The sequence below is a fragment of the Halichoerus grypus genome, chromosome 5 (assembly GCF_964656455.1).
Source record: "Halichoerus grypus chromosome 5, mHalGry1.hap1.1, whole genome shotgun sequence".
In the NCBI taxonomy this organism is placed as follows: domain Eukaryota; kingdom Metazoa; phylum Chordata; class Mammalia; order Carnivora; family Phocidae; genus Halichoerus; species Halichoerus grypus.
In genome coordinates, this window is record NC_135716.1 from 69,197,708 (window position 1) to 69,222,933 (window position 25,226).

The 25,226-nt window shown below is 45.2% G+C and overlaps 1 long non-coding RNA gene across 2 annotated transcripts in view; it reads right to left on the bottom strand.

The window, feature by feature from the left end:
* LOC118529594 (uncharacterized) overlaps nucleotides 1-25,226 on the bottom strand; it is a 108,504-nt gene that overhangs the window by 76,531 nt on the left and 6,747 nt on the right. For both annotated transcript variants that reach the window (XR_013447884.1, XR_013447883.1), the window contains exons 4-5: nucleotides 20,906-21,061; nucleotides 6,734-6,908 (exon numbers count right to left, since the gene is read on the bottom strand). This is a non-coding gene — a long non-coding RNA (uncharacterized LOC118529594). The remainder of the gene's footprint in view (nucleotides 1-6,733; nucleotides 6,909-20,905; nucleotides 21,062-25,226) is intronic.

The window sequence follows — 25,226 nt, forward strand, 5'->3', positions numbered from 1 at the left end:
AAAAACCTGAAAGCAAAATAACACAAAATGATATCCCCGCATGAGCTACTATTAGACTTTGCAACCTACAATTACACCAGTTCAATCTAAATGCCCCCAAACATAATTTCATTAATGCAAGCCGTGTCAGAACTGGTAAATATTTTCTCTTCTTGGATTTTCTGTTATTATTAGTTTTCAGCTGAGAATGATGAAGCAGGCACAGGCCTTCCGAACAAGGTAGGGGGGAGCCCACCGCCCGGTCGAGATGACAGGCAAGGGAGGGGCTGTCAGAGGAATGAAGAGGAGAACTGGAAAAGTCGATTTGGAGAGAAAAAAAGAAAAAACGAGAAGGAGCAGAGAAGAGAGAAGGGGTTCAAGGAGGAATTCCGCGGGCAAGTACGTTGAGCTGTGCCGGGGGACGCACGCCTGTGGCTGGCACCCCCTAGGGAGCTGACAGGCGGGGTCCCCACAAAGCTGAGCGCCGTCTGTGGGCACAGGATCTGGACCTCAGAGCTGCTTGAAAGAACAGCGTGCAAGACGTCCGACTCAAACCCTTTAAAGAGATTTCCTCCTGTGACAGAATCCTTGGCCCAATACAGATGCACAGTGTGTAGTTAATTTACTTTATCAGAGAGAAAAAAATTGTCCTAACATTCTTAGCTGGTCCAAAATCTCCCTTCTGTCAAATGGCTTTCTGGGCTGGCAAAGAGGACTAGGAGGAAGATTTCGGAGCTTGGGCTCAGACCAGCAACACGTGTGCTCTTGGGCAGCCCCGCATCCTGAAAGAGAGGGCAGAACATTTACAGAAGAGATCTCAGTGGCTGATTCATTTCGGGGGCAGTACGCTGGTCAGGAGGAGGGATTGGGGAAGGAGAAGGACCTTGATTTTAGCAGCAGCTTGGCCACTTACGAGCTGTGACATGGGATAAGCTCACGTGTGGGAGCCACCATTCCATCAGCCAGAACAAAGAAAGAAGACTAGCACCTGCCTCGTAGAGTTCCCGAGATAACAAAATGCCCCGGGGCAGGTAAGGTGCTTAGCACACGTCTGGAAACACATCTGCCCTCGACTGAAGGTTAGATAGTGTGATTTGAAGTATAATGAAGAATGATATGACTAGAACTAGGCTTAGGAGTCTATGAGAGTAAGGGAAAAGGATTAAAACCAATTTTAGGGTTTTAATTCTCATTAGCAAATACTGAGTGAGACGTGAAGCCTCATTCTGGGGGGTAGCATCTTTCTAAAAGGAGGTGCTAGGATGGGCAAGATGCTCTAGGGACGTGGGGATTCCATCTGTACGGCGTGTTCATGGCTGTTTGCACGTGTGAGGAAGGGAGGCGCCCAGGAAGTGCTTCGGGGTGGGCAGGGGATGCTGAAGTCAAGGAGCCGGGAAAGAAATGGCTGGAAAGCAGGTTAACCCGGAAGTTCTTTCCAGAGCAACAAAAGTCTCCTCCTGCAACATGTCACATTCTAACCTCGGGGGCGGCTCTGCCGGGAAGAAGAGCACCTGCCCACACGTCCCTGGCGCCGAGCACCAGGGGAAGCAGGGGGTCTTCAGTTATTGTGCGCGCTGAGTGGAGCCACCAGCTGGAGCTCATGGGCATTGTGCTAGCCTGGATTTCACACTGTTTGCACAATTATGAAACAACAGACAACAGAAAAGGTGCCAATTCACTCTTCAAAGGCGCATGGACACCCCTCGTTCCTAGGGCTGGTGTGCCGCACGCAGACACCACAAACAGTGCTCCTGCTTCCCTCTCTCTGGGGAACCTCATTCAGGGCGTAGAGCCCTCCCGAGGGGCCTCCCCCCACACACAGCCCCCCCACTTTGGATGGAGAAACAGCTCCTGGCTGGTGAGCCATCTCGGACCGAGGCTCACCGCACATGTTTGTGGTAGCAGAGCCTTTTCCAAACGCTGGCCCCTTGGTCTCTTTGCCCTCCCTGGCTGCTGAGGAAGGAAACCAGCTGCATCCCGGAAAACAATTCCACTCAACAAACAACGCAGCGCCCCGACTAATCATAATGAGGTCTGGTTCAAATGTTGGCACACACACAAAATATTAATTAAAATAACGTGCATGATAAATAATATTGGGATCCAAAGCACAGGCTCCTCTAAAATCACAGTTGGTAATTGTGTGAGCGCCTGCTAACACGCACTCAGAATTCCAGTGTTGCTTACATGACAAAATTAGTCTCGGGGAGGTGACCTTGAGAGGTCGTCTCGTGTGAGTACCCTCCCGCTTAGAAACTGAACAACATCTAAACAACACTGCGAGAAGAGCATTCGTCCTCATTTCCAAGGGCTAAGGGAAGAAATTCCCTGAGAACTCAAGAATTCAATTTAATAATAAATATTTGAGCACCGGCTGGTGTAAGGCTCTCTCTGTTTATCACTGGGGATAAGGGATGGGGCGCAGGGGGAGGCATGGTTCACATTTTTAAGAAGTAACTGGTTAAGGGGCGCCTGGATGGCTCAGTCGGTGAAGCACCCAACTCTTGGTTTCAGCTCAGTCAGGTCATGATCTCAGGGTCGTGAGATCGAGCCACATGTCGGGCTCAGCCCTGGGCATGGAGCCTCCGGAAGAGTCTCTCTCTCCCTCTCCCTCGCCCCTCCCCTCCCCCACCTCTCCCTCTCGTAAAAAAAAAAAAAAAAAAAAAAAAAGGAGAAGAAAGAGAAGTAACTGGTTATTGGTCAACAATACCTGTTTCAGATAAAAAGTCCTTCTATATCCCTCACCCAAATCTTTCATGCTGCTATTAAAAACCCATTGCCACTTGTTTAACTCCTTGACTGAGGACCTCACGATTCCAGTTCTAGAGCTTCTAGGGTCTTTACCAGGTACCACAGACTCTGGGGTAGGGCCGACAACAGGTAAGTATCCCCAGTAATTCTGCTCACTACTGAGATACTGACCTAAAGTTTCCCACCAACTCCCAACATAATGAAGCAATTGTGCACCATCTACTTTATCTAGATCTTTTAAATTATGACCAAATTTAACATTTATTGCCCCAGTTAATACAGAAGCCTAACTGGGAAAGGAAAAGACCTCATTATCTTAATTCCAAAACCATTTTCTATTTGTGGCTCAGTCAACATTTCGGCATCTCATTAAACGTATTTAATTTCATTCCCTTAACAATAACCCACGTACCACACCAGTGACCACAACTTCAGTGTCCCAGCCCCTAAATCCTATTAGTGTTCAGGAAGCCTCATAGTTGCAACATAATGTTCAATCAGTGCAGAGAAATTAATTAAATTAAAATTATTTTTATTGTGATTTAATTAGCTTGATTTAATTACTTTGTTCACGGACTGAGCATTCTGTTTACAGGCAGATCCCGGCTCTCATTCGTGGCATGAATGTTCCCATAGAATTACACATTTTCTCTGTTCAGCCATTGGAGCGGGCTGGGGGGGTTTGCCAGAAACTCACAATTTATCACAATCAGCATCATCACAAATTATAGGAAGCATCCAGCAATATGATAACTTCTAAATGAAGTGTCTGAAAGCAGGTCATACCACCAGCCTCGGCTGTTAATCCGTCATATTTCATAGTCAACCTGACACCTTGTCCAATTTGCTGTGCCTGCTTTATCCCCGGGCAGCTCCTGTGAGCTGCCGCCTCTCACAGGGCCCGCCTGGGGGGCCCAGCTCCCACTCAGGCCAAGGACCTGCCTGGCCCTCCTCGGCCCCCCTGCAGCCCTGGCTCCATGCTGTGGCCACTCAAGCTGGGGCTCCTGCTTCATCTTTCTCTGAGCCAGGGGTCCTGTACCTGACATGCACCATTGGACATCCAGTGTTTCGACTGGGGGATGTAGGCAGCAAACCACAGAGCATTAGCAGTTCCTGAGGCTGGGTCTCAGTGAACACAGGCTATTTTCATGATGCCATTACAGTTACTTTTCATATCTTGGCACACTTGCCTTTGATCCCTACTTCAAAACAATAGCAGGAGATCATGCGTGTTCTCAACCTTCTTTACAGCAGGCCACTCCACAACACAGTGTGTGACCCCAGCCGGCCCAACAACAGTGGCCTTCACTGTTTCTCAAAAATAAAATCAGCTTGGGCGCCTGGGTGGCTCAGTCCATTAGGCGTCTGCCTTCGGCTCAGGTCATGATCCCAGGGTTCTGGGATGGAGTCCCACGTCGGGCTCCCTGCTCCATGGGAAGCCTGCTTCTCCCTCTCCCGCTCCCCCTGCTTGTGTTCCTTCTCTCACTGTGTCTCTCTCTGTCAAATAAATAAATAAAATCTTTAAAAATAAATAAAATAAAATCAGCTCTAACTTGTCTATCTGAAATGTGTCATCTTGATTAGCGCACTCAAGGCTGTATGGAGTTGTTTTCTTAGGTTCTAACAACCATATTTCGATATATTTGCCTTTCTGCATGGTCTTACGTATTTTATTTTATGATCTGAAACCATTCTGCTGAGAAAGGAGCCATAGGCTTTGTCAGACTGCTCCAACAATAGAGGCAGGGACGTTTTTGTCCTTGCGTGAGTTTTCTGTGGCTGCTATAACAAACAGCCACAACCTTGGCGGCTTCAGGCAACAGAAACTTATATTCACTTATGGTTCTGGAGGCAGAAACTCAGCCTTAGTCTCACTGGGCAGAAATCAAGATGTCGTCAGAGTGGTTCTCCCTCTGGAGGCTGTAGAAGAAAGTCTATCCCTTGCCTCTTCCAGCTTCTGGTGGCTGCCAGCATTCTTTCGCTTCTGGCCACATCCTTCCAATCTCTGCCCCTGTCTCCACATCACCTTCTCCTCTTCTGTGTGTGTGAGCTCCCTCCGCCTCTCTCTTACAAGGACACTGTTGACAGCATTGATGGCCCAAGAGGATAACGTAGGGTAATTTCCCCATCTCAAGGTTCTTAACTTAGTCACATCTTCAAAGGCTATCTTTTTTTTTTCCAAATAAGGTAACATTTATAGATTCCAGGGATCAGAGCCTGATCTTCTGGGGGCCGCCATTCAGCCCGCTGGTCTCTATGCTACTTAATTCTTCATTGGCCTTCAGGAAGGGACATAAAATGATTTCAAAGATGTGACAGAAATGGCACCAAATTAAAATAGACGTCCATGCCAGAGCCCATTAAAATAATCAGATAAAAGTTAATGTGATGGTTAAGGAGAAAGCAAGGCCTTTGAAAAATGAAGTTTTCGCCAAGGCCTAGGAGAGAAACAGGGCCTGTTCCTTCACATCCAGATGAAGAAAGTACAAGCTTTGCAAACCTTGCCACCAGAACACGCTTGCTTCTTGAGCCCTGACTGTCCCCGAGAGCTCGGGTGAGTTGTTCTGCTTGCCCCTCCTCTGCCTCTCATCCTGCCCCAAGGGTGCCGTATTTATGTGTTGTGCAAAGTGTTGAATGAGGAACTTCTGTCACCGACCAAAAGTGAAAAGGGGCAAGGACTGTGTGTTTTTCAATTAACTAGAACAGAGGAAATAAGTGTTAACTTCAACGTGAGATGCTCAGGCTTCCGATTAGAGCTGAATCCCGACAGGCAGGTGTGCCCGGCCTGAGTTTATTTCCAAAACAAGTTCCAGAGCCACCTCTTCCGGAATCAAGAAAATGGTGGATAAGCTGATCCAGTGGCAGCCTGATGCCCTTCTCCGGTCAAGAAATCAGACCTGGCTTCCTGCCCCAGCTCTGCCTCTTCTCATGTGATGTCATTCACAAAACCCGGCCTCACTAAGGGCCAGTCTTCTCTGCAGAGAGATTACATGGGCTCCTTAAAGGCAGGGCTCTTCTTCCTCCGTGTGCAGGTTTGAGCACATTGCCTGGCACACAGAGGACCTTCAATAAATATTCCTTTACTTGAACTGAATGTCTGCCTTACCTGACTCACAGACTCAAAGTGATACTGGTCACGCTGTGATTCACGCCCAGGAGCTCCTGGCCAGGCGCCCACCGGGGCAGCTTCGGTTACTGCTTTGCCCTGCCCGGGGGCCTCCCCCTCACCCTGGCCAGTGGCGGCATCACCACCCGCCTGCCAAAGCCAAGAGTGAGGGCCCACCTTGCCTTGCCACCCTAGCTGGCTTCCAGCCTCTGTTGCCAGCATTCTCCAGAAAATAAAACTGTTTAACCACCAAAAAAAAAAAAAAAACTAATTAAAAAAAAAAAATATATATATGTATATATTGGGCATGCTGCTTCCGGAGGTAACTTAGAAACACGTCACAAACAGAAGGTATCAGTATTGTGGTGGATATCATTCCTCTTACACTAAGTCCTTTGGCAAGGTCCCTTCCAGCCATATGACACTTTCACCCCTTTCAAAATTAGCCTCAGGGTCACCTGGGTGGCTCAGTCGGTTAGGCGTCTGCCTTCGGCTCAGGTCATGATCCCAGGTTCCTGGGATTGAGCCCTGCATCGGGCTCCCAGCTCATCGGGGGAGCCTGCTTCTCCCTCTCCCTCTGCCTGCCACTCTGCCTCCTTGTGTTCTCTCTCTCTGTCAAATAAATAAATAAAATCTTTTTTAAAAAATAAAAAATAAAATTAGCCTCAGAGAATGCACATCTGCACTGGGAATGAGTAGAAAGAAGCCTCCATTACTCATGCCCTTCAATTCAGAGGGCATGCCCTACCATGCAAACCTTGGTGCTCATCAGCAGACTGGAAAGACCTTTGAGATTATCTAGTCCAACATCCTCTTCTTTAGGGAAAAAGAAAACTAGGAGTTTTCTATTGTCATATGGCTTGTCAGCAGCAAAGAACACAAGCAGCTAGAACCTACCTCTACTGTCTTCTAGTCCAGTGTGTTCTCCATTCTCTTGTGCTCTTTCTTTAACCCAAGGTCTTCACTTTGCCTTGTAAATCTGGCTCAGTGCACTATCTCACAGCTAAGTGTTCCAAGCTGCCCGAGTAGAGTATGTTACTGACTCCCCTCACACAGGTTGGGTTGTGAGAACCTACATAGAAAAACCATTACAAGGTACTCTGAAAAAAATGTAACATGTTTTGGTAGTGTTTGATTTTGCAGTATGCCATTTTAATTCCCTCTTCTTGCCTTTCCTGTATTTTTAAAGTTATTTTATTAGTCGTTATCTTGGGAATTACAATTAACATCTTAAACTTGTAACAACCTAGTTTGAGTAATACCAACTGAGTTTCAAATGTATACAAACACTGTGCTCTGAATAGCTCCATCTCTCCCCCTTTACATTGTTATTGTCACAGACTACAACTTTATCCATTGTATGCCCATTAACATAGACCTATAATCATTGTTTTATGCATTTGCATAAAATTAAATCACAGGAAAAAGAAGTTATAAACCATAGCAAAAGTATAATGATACTGGATTTTATACTTGCCTAGATAGTTACCTTTACCTGTGTTCTTTGCATTTTTTTTCTTATGGCTTTATGGTCCTTTCATTTCAGGCTAAAGGACTCCCTTTAACATTTATCATACAGCAGATTTACTAGTACTGAACTCCCTCGGCTTTTGTTTATCTGGAAATGTCTTAATATCCCCTCATTCTTGAAAGATAGTTTTGCCAGATACAGGATTCTCGGTTGGTGAGTTTCTTTCTTTCAGGACTTTAAATATGTCATTCCACTGCCTCTGGCCTCCATGATTTTTGAAGAGAAGTAAGTTGTTAGGGGCGCTTGGGTGGCTCAGTCGGTTAAGTGTCTGCCTTCAGCTTAGGTCATGATCTCAGGGTTCTGGGATCGAGCCTAGTGACAGGTTCCCTGCTCAGCGGGGAGTCTGCTTCTCCCTCTCCCTCTGCCCCTCCCTCCTCTGCTTGTGTGCTCTCTCTCTCTCAAATAAATAAATAAACAAATATTTTTTTAAAAAGAGAAATTGTTAATCTTATTGTGGATTTGTCAAATATGGTAAGTCCCTTTCCTCTTGGCGGTTTCAAGATTCTCTCTTCATTTCGTGTTTCAATAGTTTGACTATAATGTGTCTCAGTGTGGGTCTCTTTGTGTTTATCCTACATGGAGTTCATTGAGCTTCTTAGACATGTATGTTCATGTATTTTTTCAGATTTGGGAAATTTTCAGCCATTATTTATTCAAATTGCTTTCTTCCCTTTTCTTTCTTCTCCCAGGACTCCTTCCCAAAATGTGCATGTTAGTATGTGTCATGATATTGCACACATCCGTCATGCTCAGTTCACTATTCTTCATTTTCTTTTTCTTCTGGTCCTCACACAAGTTCAGTGTCTTACCTACAAGTTCATTGACCCTTTCTTTTGCCTGCTCAAATCTTTTTTTTTTTTAAGATTTTATTTATTTATTTGACACAGAGAGGTGGGGGAGAGCAAGTACAAGCAGGGGGAGTGGCAGGCAGAGGGAGAAGCAGGCTCCCCGCTGAGCAAGGAGCCCAATGTGGGGCTTGATCCCAAGACCCTGGGATCGTGACCTGAGCTGGAGGCAGCCGCTTAACTGACTGAGCCACCCAATCACCCCAAGCCTGCTCAAATCTTCTGTTTAACCTCTCTAGTGAGTTTTTCATTTGAGTTGTTGTACTATTTGCCTCCAAAATTTGTTTGGTTCCTTTATGTAATTTCTATTTCTTTGTTGATATTCTCGTTTTGTTCATACATTGTTTTCCTGGTTTCGTTTAGTTCTCACTGAACATATTTAAGACAGTAAATTTAACGTCTTTTACTAATCATTCCAATGTCCAGGATTCCTCAGGGATGATTTCTATCAAATTCATTTTCTCCTGTGAGTGGGCAATATTTTCATGGTGTTTCTTTAAGTTTTGTTTGTTAGGGGGTTTGTTTATTTGTTTGTTTTGGTAGATTTTGTATGTTGTTGTGAGAACTGGACACTGAGTATTAAGTTATGGTAATTCTAGAGATTTAACCCTCCTACACCTCTGGAATCTTACTTGTTGAAAGCTAAAGCCAACTGTTTGTTACTTTTCCAAACTAATTTTGCAACATGTTGTACTCCTTCCTTAGTGTGGTCCCTGATGTTTCTGTTCTGTTCTATGTAATCAGCCAGTAACCTGACGAAGATTTCCTTAAATATCCACCTTGCAAAAGGGGTGTAGGGAAGAAAAAAAAATAGTTCCTGTCTGTTTAAATCCCTTCAGAAGCTGCTTTGGTCCATGAATGGGCTGACAGTTCCTGCCAATTCAATCATTGTTTTGGTGAAGGGACAGATTCCTAGAGCTTCCTACTCTGCCATCTTTTTGTGATGTCATCCAGTAGTGATTGATTTTAATTTAGAAACAAGAGAGAGAAAATAATAATTAATTCAAAGTTCCCAAACATGAAAAAACATTTCATCAATGTGGATCTTGACTGTCTCATGGTCTCTCGTGAGAGATCAAACAACCCAGTGATTTTTGTCTGCCATCTTTAAGTCATAGATATTCTAAACATTTTTTTTAAGATTTTATTTATTTATTTATTTATTTATTTTTGAGAGAGAGAAACAGCATGAGAGGGGAGAGGGTCAGAAAGAGAAACAGGCTCTCCACTGAGCTGGGAGCCCAATGTGGGACTCGATCCCAGGATTCCGGGATCATGACCTGAGCCAAAGGCAGTCGCTTAACCAACTGAGCCACCCAGGCACCCTAAGTCATATATATTCTAAAAATCCCTTTAGGAAGCAGGCAAGTATAAAATTTGCTAGAAGCATGATGTAGAAAAATCTTTGACCTAGAAGAGTCTAGGAGGGTCAGAATTGAGAGATCAAAGTGATACTGCTAAATAAAAGAGGCATCTTCTGGAGCATGAAGAGGAAAGCCAGTTCTCAGGATCAAGGAATGTTTGATGAAGAGAAACATTGAGTCTGACCACAAAAGAGTCCCTGACCTCCCTGTCCTTATATGCACTCTACACTTAACACTCAGCCACCTGGTGGCTTCTGGCATCCCCATCTTATGGTCCTGTTTGGTCACTTGACTTGGATATCATATGCTCTCACATAATTAGACCTCTCTTGAGAAGAAGAAGAATTTCTTAAACATTATAATTAAGCTAAAGGAGGAAGAAGGAGAAGAAGGAAGAGGGTATGGGGAAGGGTGTATTCATTTCCTGGGGCTGCCATAACAAATTACCACAAACTTGATGGTTCAAAACAACAAAAATTTATTCTCTCACGATTCTGGAGACTAGAAGTCAAAAATCAAGGTCAGGGCTCCCTCCAAAAGCTCTGAATCTCTCTGCCTCTTCTAACCCGGGGCCTGGTGACTCTAAGCATTTCTTTTCCCATGGTAGCATAACTCCTATGCTGTCTCTTGTCTTCGCATGGCCTTCTCCTCTGTGCGCCTCTCTCCATTCTGGTCCTCTCATACAAATACCAATCACTGGATTTAAAACCTCCCCTAATCTAAGATAATCTCATCTCAAGATCTTTAACTTAATTGCATCTGCAAAAACCTATTTCCAAATAGAATCACAAGCACAGGTATCATGGGTGTGGTATAATATGAAATATATTTGGTCTTTGTCCCAGGTTCCTGACACAGGGCTGTTAAAACCCTTGGGTTTTCCTGAGTGAAAGGAGTGTCTTTTGTTATTCATAATGTGCCCCTTTCAATGACACTGGAGTGTATGCTAATGAGGTAACTTAGGAACTCTTGATACCCTCGGGATAGGGCTGGTCACCAGGAAGACAAAGTAATTAGAGGGTTGGAAGTTTCAGCCTCACCCACCAATCTCTGGGAAGGGGAGGGTAGGAAGCTGGAGATGGAGCTCTGTAAAAACCCTTGACCAATGTGATTCAGAGAGTTTTGGGTTGCTGAACACATGGAGGTGATGGGAGGGTGGCACTGCTAGGACGAGCGTGGAAGCTCCATGCCCCCGCCCCATACTGCCCTGTGCATCTCTTTCATCTGGCTATTCCTGAATTTTATCCTTTCTAATAATCCAATAAACATAGGTAAAATGTTTTCCTGAGTTCTGTGAGCCATTCTAGCAAATTATCAAACTTGAGGAGTGGGTTGTGAGTACCCTTAATTTACACCTGGTCAGTCAGAAGTCTGGGTGGCCTGAGACTCACGACCAGCATCCAAAGTGCGGCAGTCTTGCGGGACTGAACCCTTAACCTGTGGGGTCTGGGAGTGCCTGGGTGGTTCAGTTGGTTAAGTGTCTGCCTCAGGTCGTGATCCCAGGGCCCTGGGATCCAGTCTCGCATCAGGCTCCCTGCTCAGCGGGGAGTCTGCTTCTCCCTTTCCCTCTGCCTCTCCCCCTGCTTGTGCGCTCTCTCTCTCAAGTGAATAAATAAAATCTTAAAAAAAAAACAAAAAAACCCTGTGGGGTCTGCACTAACCTTGGGTAATCCATACCAGAATGTAACTGAATTGTTAGACAACCAGTTTTGGGGTTGAAGAATTAGAGAATTGGCTGGAGTCAGAGAAAACACCCCACAAAGGTTATGATTTGGATGTGGCCTTTGACGGGGATACATAATTCAACTCCCTATAAAGGGGAAGGGGAAGAAGCAAGATTCTCGTATTCTCACAGAATCTGTAGCACTGAGTACATATTAATTAACTGTATACAGGCGTTACTTACGGAATCAACTTAAAAGGGCAAAGCGGTTAATGGTGCTTCATGACAGAGACTTCTTTTGCCCCTAGTTAGACATGAGGTCTTTGCACAAACTTTACAGAAAAGATTATAAGCCTCCTTCAGTACCTACTCCCCCTGCCCATTAATCCTGAGTTTACATTACAGGTGGTCTTTTGGGAGGATAGGCAGGGAATACAGATAACATTTAAGGAGGGTGAAATCTGTGAGTTCATCACTGGAATTATGACTGCTGATAGAGCTAAGGAAGCATTCAAAGATTTGGAGCCCAAATTTAGGTACCTTTGACTCCTTTCCTGGAATGTCCCCTATAGTTAACTCACCATTAAAAAGGAAGTGATTTCAGTTCATGCCAAGTCCAACCACCAGTGGAAGGGATACCATCCATTGTTCTCAATCTTACAAATTTTTCTTTTCTTTCATGTCACTTCTCTTCCTTTTCTAGCACTACATTTTCTCTCTCTTTTTTTTTTTTTAAAGTAACAAACATTTGCTTTCACAGGCATGCAGTTTCATCTTGCATCAATGCCATGAGGTAGGTATCATTATTGCTACTTTATAGAGAGTGAAATGGGGCCTCAAAGAGGTAATATAAGGTTAGGCAGACACTCACAGGCACTAAAACCCTATGATGACTCCCTTTCTACTCCTACCATTTCCTTTTCCTCCTTTTCCCCATTCCAAAGGACCTCACAGGCTTAGGACAGGCACCCAGTATTCTAAGACCCATGCTTTTCAGCCCTCTGAGTATCAGAACCACCTGGGGAGATTTTACGAAAGCTGATGACTGGCCCCATCCCAGGTCATACGAACCATGGCATCTGGTGGTGCAGCCTGGACATCAGCATTTTGTCAAAGCCCTCCAGGTGATCCTAATGAGCGGCCAGGATTGAGAATCCTGCTATCATGTTTGCACCTCTTATGAGCCAGAGAAAAGAAAATAGTCACTCTCAGGCAGAGGCAAATCTTCGGAGCACGTCTCAGTAAACCTGGTTGACAAAAACCAAGGACAAAGTGACCAATGAGACTTACAGATGGCAATCTGAGCTGACACATTTAATGCCCCTCCCTTCCCCAATCCCACTGGAAGAATCATAGAATCATCCTGAGCAGGGAGAAAAGTCTTTAACATTCATGTAAAATAAGGAAGAATGGTATTGACGCACTAGAAACTTTGAGGAGATAGGCGCAACTTGGTGGAGGTGAAAACAGAGGGGTCAAAGAACTAACAAGAACTACGCAGCACTGACAAAGGCCACGTTGGGAGTAAGTGAGTGAAATTTCCCCCAAAGACCTGGGAAATTCTCACCCGTGAACTGTAAGAGAATGGGACTGTGAGACAGTCGGTGGGTGGAACTTAGGGCGGTTTGAAAATTACACCAGTGTCTCACACACAGAACTGCTGGCCACCTGGAGGGATTTGGGGAAGGCCCCCATCAGTTACCAAAGAAATAAAAACTTAAAATTTTCCCTCTGGGACTCAGAGAACAGAACAGGAACCAACACAATCGCTGACAAAATCATCTCAAATTTCCAAGCCAGGTAAATATAGATCTCATTTTGAAAGAAAAAGCAAATCAAAACAAAATAAAATTCCCAGAATACAGGAAAAGATTTGGTACACAAAAAAAGAAAGAAAACTACTTTGAAGAATCAGAGCAAATGGCTAATCTATGAACTAAACTTATTCCAAAAAGCAGGGATTTTTAATTTGGATTTTCAACATGTTGGAAGGACATTATGGAGAAGGGCTACAAAGAAGAAACAATTGATAAATATTTCTATTGGTGAAAATCATGCTCACTAGAATTTTGTTCAAAACGACTTTAATCTGGGCAGGGTGGCAGGTTAAAATTTCCAAAGATGGCAAATTTCCCAACCTACAAGCTCATATGCAATGTGACCTTCCTCTTTCATCAGAAAGAGGGGTCTATTTCTCCACATCTTTGAATCTAGGCAGGGGGCAGGAGGATCAGTGTGACTTTACTGACCAATAGACTATGCTGGAAATGACACTATGCCGGCTCTGGTCATAGCTGGCCTGAAAGCTTTTGCTTCTGCCTATTGGAAGTCAGCAGCCATGTAAAAGGTATGACCACCTAAGACAACCAAGCTGTGAGAAGCCCAAGCCATGCAGAGAGACCCCAGAGAGTTAGACACCATAGACAGACAGAAAGAAAAATTGAGAGAGGCCACGCCTTGGGAGTGAGAAGACAGAATGGAAGTGGACCACCCATCCCAGCTCTACCAGCTAAGGCCATGTGATCAGAGATACGCCACCCAGCCAAGCTACCAAATTCCTGACCCTCAATATTATAAGCAAAATAAAATGGTGGCTCCAAGCCACAAAGTTTCAGGTGGTTTGTTAAAAAGAAATCGATAGCAGCAAAGGCAACCCACAGCAGCCTGGAGGGCCTCACAAAGACAGGAGGGTTTGGTGAATGTTGAAATCTCAAGCCATCTTCCCCAGCTCAGCTCCCAGAATTCCGGCAGCCAGGATATGACCCTAAAGGCAAGACAGAGGCAGATTTCTTCTGCGAATTCTGACCAGCTCTAGGGGAAAGACCTAAAGCAACTCACTGGAGAGCTCCCCACAGTAGCCCTACGGAGAAGTTCCCTTTCATTAGGACCCTGCCCACAGGCAGCCTCCAATCACCTTTCAGGCCCCTATCCTAAACACGCACAAACAACCCAGGATTCCTAGGCCTGTGAGAACACCTTTAATATGAAACACACAGAAGAAAGGAGATTTAGAAGAAACAGATTATGAGGGGAGGAGAAAACTAAAAAGCAAAATGATCATTATTGTCCATAAAGAAGGAGATATAGGAGAAAACACTGCATCCATAAAACAAGATCAGGATGCTATTAAAAAGAACAAGTAGTCCAAAAACCAAAAAAGAGCTTTTGGAAATTAAATAAATGACAGTATGAGTGAATAACTCAGCAAAAGGGTGGGAAGATAAGTTGGGGAAACTTTCTGAAAAAGAAAGCAAAAGTCAGAGATGAAAAATAAAAGAGGAAAGACAAGAAAACTAGAGGACCAGTACAGACCAACAATTATCTGTTCCCTCCAAATAATAAAGAGTTCCAAAGAGAAGGAACAGAGAAAATGAAGTGGAGGAAATCACCAATAACGTAATTCAAGGGAACTTCCCAGACTTGAAGGGTACGACACACACCAAGTCACATCATCATGAAACCTCCTAACATTCGTTAGAAAAAGAAGATTCTGCAAGGACGGGGAGGGAGGAGAGAGAGGGACAGAGATTGAGAGAGAGAAAGGTCACATACAAATGAGAAATCATGGAATGACTTAGAACTTTGCAATAGCAACACAGGGCACTAAAAGACAATGGTGCAATGCCTTCCAAATTCTGAAAAATCATCTCCACACTGAACTTATCCATCCAGACAAACTATGAACATGTGCAAAATGAAGACATTTTCAGACCTATGAAACATTAATCTCCCACACACTTTTTTTAGGAACCTATGGGAGAGTGTGCCTCATAAAACAAAGGAATGAATCAAGAAGGAAGAAAATATGAAATCCAGGAAACAGGCTTCAACACAATCGAACAATAAAGGGAATTCCCAGAACATTAGTGAAGAGGGTTCTCAGAACAACAGCTGCCAGTTCAGACAAGAGTTGGTCAGAGGACTTCAGTAAAGATTCCCCCAGAATACTGAAGAGACAGAATGTCTGATGTGAATGCACACCTCAAGAGGAGATCTAGAACAGTGGTAGAGAATCGGGGCTCACACGTGTAATGCAGATCCAAGAAAGACACAAAACAGCTATAATCCAGAGCAGCACTCTCCAGTAGACACAAAGTGTGCACCCCACATGTAATTTTACATTTATTGCTAGTTACATTTTAAAAAGAAAGAGCTGAAGGGCGCCTGGCGGGCTCAGTCAGTAGAGCATGTGGCTCTTGATCTTGGGGTCGCGAGTTTGAGCCCCACGTTGGGAGTAGAGTTTACATAAATAAATAAATAAACAAACAAATAAATGAGTTGAAATTCATTAATTAGTATCAATAATATATTTTATTTAACCCAGTATATCTAAAATATTATTTCACCATTAAATCAATACAGAATTATTAATGAGATGTTTTATATTCTTTTTTCATATTAATTCTTTGAGATCCAGTGTGTATTTTGCATTTACAGCCCACCTCAATTTGCTCACTAAAATTTCTCAGAAATACTTGATTTTGACCTGAATTTAGTTTTCATTAAATTTGCAGCTGAAAAGGTTATTCACATACCAGAGGTGTTCCAAACATACTTAAAATTTTTCCAAAAGTCATCAGTTATTAAATTTCGATGTAAAATTAAATAACGTTAAAAATTAATTCCTTAGTTACACTAGTCACATTTCAAGTACTCAGTAGCCACATGTCCCTATTGGCGAGTGTATTGGACAGCTGAGATCCAGAGAGATCAAAAAGATATTTGGAAAAGGAAAAGTAATCATTGTCACTATATAGCTCAGCTTCAAATAGCATACTCTGAGTATTCATTTAATCAAAATTATCATATGAACTCCATTGGGAAGATGGCGATGGGAAACATTCATAGTGTCAAGGGAGGAAGAAGAAAGAAAGCTAAATCTTAAAACGTCTGAAACTGAAAAAAAAGTAGCAATGTAATCCTATTAAATAGAAACAGAAGTAAATACAAAAGGAATCTATCAACATCACTCCAAGTGAATGCCTCTGGGTAAGGAGAACGGAGGGAAAATGGGCTTGAGACTTGGGTTTCCCGGAAATATTACAGTATTGGTTGACTCTTTAAACTCATGCATGCATGATTTTGATTTTTGAAAAGATCTTGACAAATGATCAGTGGCCAGTCTGTCCACAAGTGTGTGGGTTAAGAATTTTCTATCTAGGGTGCCTGGGTGGCTCAGTCGGTTAAGCGGCTGCCTTCGGCTCAGGTCATGATCCCAGGGTCCTGGGATCGAGTCCCGCATCGGGCTCCCTGCTCTGCGGGGAGCCTGCTTCTCCCTCTCCCTCTGCCTACTTGTGTTCTCTCTCTATCTCTCTGTCAAATAAATAAATAAAATCTTTAATAAAAAAAAAAAAAAGAATTTTCTATCTAATATTCTCGCTCTCTCACTCTCTCCTTCTCTCTATAAAATAAATAAATCTTAAAAAAAAAAAAAACGGGGGGAGGGCGCCTAGGTGGCTCAGTCAGTTGAGCATCCGACTCTTGATTTCGGCTCAGGTCATGATCTCAGGGTCATGGGATCGAGCCCCATGTTGGGCTCCACACTCAGTGGGGAGTCTGCTTCTCTCCCTGCCCCTCTCCCTCTGCCCCTCCCCTACTCACACATGCTCATTCTCTCTCTGCCTCTTCTCTCTCTCTCTTTCTCTCTATAAAATAAATAAATAAATCTTAAAAAGAAAAAAAAGAATTTTCTATGTAATATTGCCTATGTAGGATTATCACTTTAAAACAGGACCCTTTCCCATCGTCCTCTGTAAGGAGCCAAAGCTGGGAGGCAGCCCCAAGTGTCAGATGGAAAAGAAAGCTGACAGAGAATGCAGTGCAACACATGCGTCCTTATGGCCAAATCCCAAGTCCCACTCTCAAGGCACAAGAGAGGCTTTGAGGAAGTCATACAAAATGGCCTCCTGAGGATCCCAAGGGGATAGAAGAGCCAGGGGACGGGAAGCACAATTCTCAAGAGATGAATGCCACACAATTCTCAAGAGATGAATGCTTGAAGACAGGGTAAGTGGGCAGCACTTTCCACCTTCTCCACACCTCAAACCTGTCCCTTTCAGTGGGGTCTAGCTACTCCACTTGTGGTCCCATTGGCACCTCCTCCAAGCCAAAGTCTACCATCCTTCATGGCCCAGGGCAGAGGTTCTCCCTCCTTTAAATTTTCCCTGACTACTCTTGTCCTCACTGACTATCTTTTTTTTTTTTTCTTTTTTAACTCACATGGTAGGTCTCACACAGTTTGGACCTTAATTATAAACTGTGGAATTGCACACTATAATTTCATGCATGATTTCCAAGCTGCATGATAAGAACAAGGACAATACTGTATGCTTCTGCATGCCCCATCATACTGAGCATAGGATTAAACCCATAGTATAGGTTTGAAGAATATTTGATGATTGATTGTCAGGAGTGATATTGAAATGTGTTTATGCATTTCTGTAGTACCTGTTATTTCAGAAGCTATGGTATTTTATAGGTAGGTAAGAGAGAGAATTTTTAGACATACGAACTCAGGTACAGAGCTGAGTTCATTTCCGCTTCAGTTCATGACACAATATTGTAATTGGTCAATATAAAACCTCTCCCTTCTTTAATTTTATTGGGATTTTTCTCCTTTATCCTTGATCCCCATGACCTGTCTCCTTCCTCTCTCCCCACCCAATAGATAGCCATCTAATGTATTAGGAATTTGCCCTTGGAGATGTACATATCTTAAAAATAAAGTGTTTGTATATGTGTGCTTTTCTTAACTTTACTAAAATAATATCATGCTATAGATGTTCTTTTTTTACTTTTTCATTTAGCATCTTTCTAAAAACCTGTTTCCAGGGGCGCCTGGGTGGCTCAGTCGGTTGGGCGTCTGCCTTTGGCTCAGGTCATGATCCCAGGGTCCTGGGATTGAGTCCCACATTGGGGTCCCTGCTTCTCCCTCTCCCTCTGCCGCTCCCCCTGCTTGTGCTGTCTCTCTCGCTCTCTCTATCAAATAAATAAAATTTTTAAAAAACTAAAGATAAAAATAAAAACCTGTTCCCCTTGCTCCAACTGCTGCACATATCCCACCATCAGCTTCTATCATATTTCATCCATCCGTTCCCCAAAGCATGGACACCTACATTGCCTCCAACTCCCTGGGACCCAAAATAATGCCATGAGGAACAACATCCCTACACATCTGTTTCCATATGGATGTATGCAAGAGTTTCTCTGGCATATATTGGGATAGCTGTGTTACAGAACATAAAAATATATAAATTGGCTAAGGATTTTGGAATTGTTCTCCACAATGGCTACACCTATCTCATTTCTACCAGCTGTGGAGGAGAATTCGCTGTTGTGTGATTCGGAAACAGCTATCTAAGAACATGTGACAGAAACAGCTTTGGGAGCAGAGTTGAGGACCTCAGCAGATGTGATTCTCATCATCTCTATGAAAAGGAGAAGACAAAAGAAACACAAAAAGAGGCAGTTGCGTGCAGGTTCATTTACCCGGTCCACTTCCCTTTAAAGTGGGGGGACAGGACTAAGCTCTGTTTAAGGGATGCTGCTTCCCTAATCTCCCCATTCTGTGCTTCTGACTCTTGGCTGTAGTAGTTAAGGAACCACTTATTTGAGACAGTTCTTTTGATTTGTATCTCAAAAGATTTTCTACCTTGGGAGAAGAAAGCAAGAGGAGGGAGAAATAAGGCATTAGTTAAGAAAACAGAACCCACAGATTCTGAAATGGTAAACACACACGATTAACTAGAAGTGATAAGGCTCTGAAGTTGACGTTTATTCCTATCAACAGGGGAATTGATGAATCCCTTTGCCAGTGGGACTGAGTGAAATATCTCTGTCTTTTCCTGCCCACATCCTCGTGTTTCATCACCCAGGGCTGCATGGTCCCAGGACATGAGCTCTCTTGTTTACCCTCTTCCTGCCCTGCATCTGGGGGCTACCTAACCCTGGCTCCTCGGAGGACTCCTCTACCGTTGTCTATCCTCCCCAGGCGTGTCCACGTGCCTACAGACAATGTCAGGTCCCCCTCCCCCCCCCCCCCCCCCCCGCCATTGCCTCAGCTGCCAAATCTAGAACGCTGGGCGACAGGACCGCAGATCAGACGTGGGGACGGGGGAAGACCAAGTGCCCCAGAAAGGGCACACAGCCTTCTCCCTCCCCGGCGCCTGAACCCCTCCACGTGCCCCTCCACTTCCTTTGCCGGATTCCCACCATCTGGGGTCCACCTCTGACTTGACAGACTCCTGTTGGTCACATCTGGCTTCAGAGAAAGAAACAAGGAGTTAGAAGGCCTAAACTAACAGGCAGCACTTGGCACACACAATAGAAGCAGCTGCTGTTTATAGCCCTTTTTAGGGTGGCCTCAAGCTGGACCTCACACTTCCCCTCCCAGGCTTCCCCCTGTGGGGCATTGTTTTACACGGAGCATCTGGAACCTCACAATCTTGCAGCTTGGAAGGGGAAAAAAAAAAAAACAACGCAGGAGTCCCATGAATCTGTGAAACTCTACCGAACTCCCTTCCTGGGGAAACTTCCCCGCCGGGCTCCTGGCTTACCTCTCAGGTAAGGCAGGTCCCTACCGTTCCCGACCCTCACCTCTCTATGCATTACGTGGCAATACAAAGACCAGCCGGCCAGCTATCCAGTAAAAAAGCTAGCCCCCGAAGTCTTTTTTCTAAATAACCGTCTAGGAGGCCTGAAACACTTCCAATTTCTTAAAGGCGAAAACACCCAGCCTGGACTCAGGTGGTCAGTTCGAGACCAGCATCGCATCGTAGGAGGCCAGTAGCAAGGCCCTTCCCAGAGCCTTCCTGCTTGGTACCGTCATCCGTGTGCCTCTTCTGACCCCAGGGCTTCTCTTCTCTGGTCCTGTCCCCATAGAAACAAGCGCGGAGCTGGCAGGCGCAGAGAAGGCTCGGCACGCACCACCTGACTCGGCGCGCGCCCCTCCAGTACGCACGCCTGATTTCAGCCGCCTGAGCCGGCTCCGCTGGGCAAGGTGGCGCCTAATTACCTCCCTTCTGTTTTTTTCCCTCCTCTTGTCCTCTCCCCTCCCCACCCCTCAGAGGACAGCCTTTCCAAGAAATAACACAAGCGCGCACCTGGCACAGTGCGATAGGGAAGCTCACCATGGATACCGGGCTACCATTCCCACTCCGGCGGTGGCTCCTGGGAATAAGTAACTATCTCTAGAATGCTACGAACTCCAGATGTGCACCGACTAGTGCCTCGAGACCCGGCTTCCTTGTCTCATTATGCCTCGTTTTTTCCCCAAGTTTCATATATGCATCTCGAGCCTTCCGAAGGGGGAAAAAAATGGGAAATGGTAATCTTCCTTTTAATATGCTACCACATGCCAGCCCCGAACAGCTGTGCACACACAACACGATGGACTGGACATGAAATATAGCCCAGCACCATTTTTTCAGCATTCATTCCCAGGGCTTACAAAACACATTTACTTGGAGGGAGGTCACACAGTCTTCCTTCTGCATAAAAAGGTGGCTTTGAAATAGGTACAGCCATCTGGAAACAGCCTCTTCTGCCATTGATATGTAAAATGCACATATTACACCATCTTGCTTGGGACTCTAAAGCCGGACGCAGAGCCACACAGAGGCCCGTGATTGTTTAAATAGACAGTCTCGGGTTCTCCACAGTGCTTACCTTGCTCTGCAAAACCATTTGCCCGCAGTCTAGGTGACCCTGGACAGGCTGGGGAGGCAATTTGCTCAGGGGGGCGTTCATCTGTGTGCAGGGAGAGTGTCCTGGAGTCCAGATTTGGGGGGAAATGATTTGAACACTCTCCGCCGCTGCTGCAGCCTTGTTAATAAGAGAGAATATGTCAAGTGCGTGACTGGGAGTAAATAGCAAACACCCCATCGAAATAATGACCTCTGCTCTTTGGCTCATTATAACCAGCGTTTGCTTCCCTCCCTAAAAGACTTAGATTCCACCTTTAATAACTGGTTTTGTCAGGCATTTAAAGGAAAAGAGCGATGGGTCCTAGTTCACTAATTGATCTCCGTGTAGTCAGGGGGTTGCTTCTGTATGTTTATTAACATTTGCTCCTTAAAATGAGTACACTCCCCCCGCCACACACACACACGCAGAAAGACCTTCACAAATAAATTCTTATCCAGAACTTATCCAAATAAATTCTTGACCTCTCAAGCGATTGAACTTGGTGTTGTTTCTTCCATTTTTATTTCCTGGGCTTCGTTTTGATCTCTGTTTATTTTTTTTTAAATATATACACGATATGGAGAATATAAATCAGCTGCCTTAAAATTTAAATGCCATCCCAAAGCTAAATGCTGTCCCTCCAAAAAAAAAAAATCCCTGAAAGAATACAGAGCTCTGGAGCAGCTCAAAGGGTTAAGCTGTTAAATGCACAAATAGCAGAGCTCCTGTTACTGAGAGGAGAGCGAGCCCACTGGAAGGAGGAGATCACTCTAGGTCAGCCTGTCCTTTACATTGTGAAGAGCTAGAAAGGGGCTAATAAACCCAGCAGCCTATGGCAAAGGTAATTTATTTTATATTCCTAGTCATCACATGCAATATTTTTTGGAGGGGGAGAGCAAATATAATTCAAAGAAAGTGATAAACAATAAAAAAAAAAAAAAAAAAACAATTTCTAGTGAGGCTTCCACCCCCAAGTTAAGAGAACACTTGCCTTTCTCTGCTTTTGTGGTGCATTTCTCATCCTGTTTGTGTGTCAACATCTTCAAAGTGCCTAAGCGGCTGTGGTGGGGGATGGTGGCTCTGCCTAAGCCTGGGGTCAGGGGTCCTTCCGGGGGAGGACAGGAATCCCCCCCCACCCAGATAAGCAACTCCCAGGTGTGGGCGCACACATTTCCGCACAGGCAGCTCCCAGCCCCACTCCCGGGAAGAAGCATCCACTTGACTTATGAATCGGCTCCTTGCCCCGGAGTAATTACCAAGTGGACAGTTCTCCGGCTGATTTCCTGAGCCAGCGTGGAGGACAGCTTCTCCTGGGGGGGCTCCGGGTGAGGAGCTGGGCCCTTTCTGCTCCTGTCTCGCACTTGCCACATTTTACGTGGATGAGGTCATTGGACTGCAGATGAGGTAACCGTGCAGCCTGCCCAGGAGCTGGGAGAGGTTACCATGTGACCGTGCATGTAAACACAGGGAGGTTCCCCGGGGGGGGGGGGGGGGGGGGAGTCAGCCGACAGCTGGGCTCTGCTGCTGGCTGCTGAGGGGTAGGAGCCGCAGGACTCTGGGAGCTTGTCCCAGGCTCTTAAAGGAGCCAAATCGCTGCCTGAGCTGGGGTCACGGCCACCTTGGACAATGGCCTCTGGGCAGAGCAACATCCTGCAAGGGGTCGCGGGGGGGGGGAGGAAGGGGGGCCTGGTCCTGTGGCAGGTTTGGGTGGGGGGCATAGACAAATAAGGAACACTGCCCTGAAAAGAGGAGCTTCCCAAGGCAAAGAGAGACACTACAGACAGGGCTGTGGGGTGCTCTTGTGGTTCAGCTCTAAAGCCCTCTGCTCCCCGCTGGTAAAGGTGGTTCCACCATGTGAACATTCAGCCACATCTTCTAATAGTCTCTAAGTTAGAAACATGGCTGGAAAAACAAGCATTTTTTAAAAAAACAGTATAGAGGGGCACCTGGGTGGCTCAGTCGGTTAAGCATCTGCCTTCGGCTCAGGTCACATCTCAGGGTCCTGAGATCGAGTCCCACATCGGGGTCCCTGCTCAGCAGGGAGCCTGCTTTTCCCTCTCCCTCTGCCCCCCCCATACTCATGTGCACTCACTCTCTCTCTGTCAAATAAATAAATAAAATCTTTAAAAAAAAAACAATATGGAAATACATTTTTTTAAGCTCTTCTGTACTATAGAATGACAGAGTGCATTTCCAGATGTGGAGCTGTCCCGCTCAGGTATTACATGGTCCCATGATTCTCAGGGGCAGAAAGTTCTTTCCAGATGTCAACTCAGATGAACTAAATTCTGCATCTATCCCAAGCATTCCTCAGGTACTCTTTTTCTACTGGGCCCTACTACATACCAAGCTGTACTGTACGGTGTACTATAGTGGACACTGGGAAGTTTTAGGAAACAAGAGGTTGGTCTCCTGCTGGAAGCGCTCACACACCAGCAGACAATTACTGTTACTACATACTAGCACTCATCTACGAATGACCACAAGAAAGGAGGTGCATGCGTGAAGGGGAAATGTGCGAGCCATGAAAACAGAGGGCATCTCAAGGAAGACCTCCCTGAGAGCCTCATTAAGCTGGGACCAAAAGCGTGAGAGTCCCCGCTAAAGTCACACCCTAACAAAGATGCACTTCTGTTACGTGTCTTGTAACAATCTGTGAGGTAAGTTCGCTGTGTTCCCCATTTTACCCATGCTCACATCAGTAGCTTAAGAGAAGCTAAGTAACTTGCCCAAGGAAGTGGCAGAATCAGGATTTGAACCAAGGGGTGGGCCCTGAGGCCTGCATTCTATAATCAGTCTGCCCCAGTCACAGTCAAGAGGACACCAAACCAAGCAGACGCTCACAGCCAAGTGTGAGGCCCATAACCTGCCAGCAACACAGGCAGCCAAAATCATGGAAGAATGGGAAGACCCCAGTAGAAGAGAGCCAGGTGATGGGGAGAACGTTCTGGAAAGAGAAAGCAGCATATGAGTAGGCTCATGTGTGTTCACGCTCACACGTGCATGCGCACACACATGCATGAGAGAGAGAAAAAGAGAAGGACTTCCTCAGCCACACTGAAGAGTTTGAACTTTTTCCTAAGGGCCATGGGGAGTCATGGATGGGCTCCAGGCAGATTAATGAGATGATCGGGTTTGTTTGTGTGAAATGTTGCTCAGGCTGCAGTGTGGAAAATGGATTGGAGAGCAGGAAAGGGTGTGTTGGGATAAGCCAAGTGAGCAATAGTGGCCAGGACTGCCGCGGAACAGCGGGCATACTACCAATGTAGGGAGTTGCATTCTGCTTAGAAGGCAGAAGCAGCAGGGCGGGGTAACTGATTGGACATGGGGTGGTGTGTGGGTAGATGAGGGAGGAAGATGTTTTCTGACGGAGCTGCAGGATGTGGAAGATCAGGTTTAGATATGCTCATTAGGCACTCAGGCATGCAGGTCTCAGGCTCAGGAACCAGATCTGGTCTGAAGATAAAAGTTTTAGGAGTCACCGATATATACAAAGCAACTGGACCTTGAGAGTTGCTCAGCATGACTGACTAATACCCCATTTCTTTAACATGGGTCTTTTTGATCCTTTTAAAAAGGCACATTCTCCCCCACTGTAATATAAGCTACATGAGGACAGGGACAGTTTTTGTCTTGTTCTGCAATTGTTACCCAGTACTTGGTGTATAGAATATAGTAAATATTCCATAAGTATTGTGGAATAAAGGAACTGAAGGATAACTCTTTCTAAAATAAGTTATGAGGGGCACCTGGGTGGCTCAGTCAGTTAAGCGTCTGCCTTCAGCTCAGGTCATGATCTCAGGGTCCTGGATCGAGCCCTGCATCGGGCTCCCTGCTCAGCAGGGAATCTCCTCCCTCTCCCTGCTCCACACCCCACCCCCACCCCCGCAATGCTCCTTCTCTCTCTTTCTCTCTCTTGCTCACTCTCTCAAATAAATAAATAAAATCTAAAAATAAATTAAAGATAAATAAATAAATAAAATGCCAGGTCCAAGAGAGCAGGACTTTTTTCTGTCTCATCCACTGGTAAACCTCAGCCCCTAGAGCAGTGAGAGACAGATAGAAGCTCAATAGACATGGCCACATCCATATATAACACCCAAATTTCTGCTACTCTATCCTCCGACAGGACAGAAGAGAGGTCAGAATCTTAGTGTAACTCTTCTGAAATCTTGCTGAGACTATAAGCTCTCAGACAGAAGAGGAGCTATAAATCGGTGCAACAAGACTCGAGAGAACTAGGGCAGATGCTTCTGAAAAAATCAATGGTTGTCTCTTGTCAACTTAAACCAGCTTTTGTTCA